The following is a 1,512-nucleotide window of genomic DNA, read 5'->3' as shown; positions in this document are numbered from 1 at the left end:
GATATCCGCCTCCTTGACCCTTAACTGATGATATCCAGATTGGAGGTCGATCTTGGAAAATACAGAAGCTTCTCTAAGCTGGTCGAACAGATCATCACTCCTTGGCAGTGGATACTTATTCTTAATCGTAAGTTTGTTCAACTGGCGATAATCAATGCACATCCGCATCGTACCATCCTTCTTTTTCACGAATAGCACCGGTGCTCCCCATGGAGACACGCTTGGCCTAATGAAGCCCCTATCCAACAACTATTGAATTTGAGCCTTTAACTCCACTAACTCCTTTGGTGCCATCCTATACGGTGCGATGGACACAGGCGCCGTTCCAGGCAACAAATCTATTCCAAACTTAACTTCTCGGTTCAGAGGTAATCTTGGAAGCTCCTTCGAAAAAACATCTTGGAACTCCTTTACGGTCCTAACCTTATCCACTGTCAGTCCCTCCTCTTCCGACTGACTTACAAATACCAATCAGGCCTCACAACCTTTCCAAATCCACTTTTCGGCTCTTAATGCCGACACCACATTGGACAAATAATCCCTTCTCTCACCTATCACCATAACCTCCTTATCTTTTGTAGTTCTTAACACTATTCGTTTAGCAGCACAATCTAGAGTCGCCTTATGCTTAACAAGCCAATCCATTCCCAGAATGAAGTCAAACTCTCCGAACGGTAACTCCATCAGATCTCTAGGAAAAACCTTGCCTTGAGTTTCTAAGGGTACATTCCTATACAGTTTGTCTACCCTAATCGAGTGACCCAAGGGAATTAGTACAAATACCCCACTCACAATCTCCTCAGAGTAGTCCAAGTCGTCCATAATTCGTTCTGTGGCCTCTAACCAATATTCCACCACATTCGGGGCTATACCAGACACGCCCTTAAAGATCTCCGTTCCGTTAGTCCCGAAGTCATTCAGAAATAGATCCTTGAATTTTGTTGCCCGAACTTGCTCAAGTAACCCTTTCCAGAACACGAAGCATTGCCTGTGACAAGGCATCATCCTCGGCACCGCGGTCATGAGACTTTACCTCTATTGCCGGTGGTACCGGTGCATCTACCGCCGGTATATGTCCCAAAGACTAAGATTTCGCTCGAGCACTTCCTCGACTCCGTCCACAACCTCTTGTACTCATATCGTATTATCTTGATTACGAACTTTTATGCATCGATTCAATATTCCAGTGTTTATTATAGATGTTTTATGAATCAGACAGTAGTTCAGAGTTTGTTTTCGCAGAATCGAAGTCTAGCTACAGTTTTAGTCTCTTCTCAGATTTTCCTATTGTTTCAGTATCATCCTATCTAAAGTATCCTAATAGGGTTTCAGTACAGACAGATAATTCAGGAAAATATTCAGAAAAGTTCAGAGTAATACTTACAGACTTGAGCCGGAGATTCGGAATGCCACCTTCTAAAGATCTAAATTTTGAAAATTGAGTTTTTCGCAGTCTTTATAAAATTTTCGTTTTCGAAAATCTTTATTTTTGTAAACCCATTCCACAGCCGA

This window comes from Gossypium hirsutum, chromosome A05 (assembly GCF_007990345.1).
Source record: "Gossypium hirsutum isolate 1008001.06 chromosome A05, Gossypium_hirsutum_v2.1, whole genome shotgun sequence".
NCBI lineage: Eukaryota > Viridiplantae > Streptophyta > Magnoliopsida > Malvales > Malvaceae > Gossypium > Gossypium hirsutum.
This window is presented reverse-complemented; position numbering follows the sequence as displayed.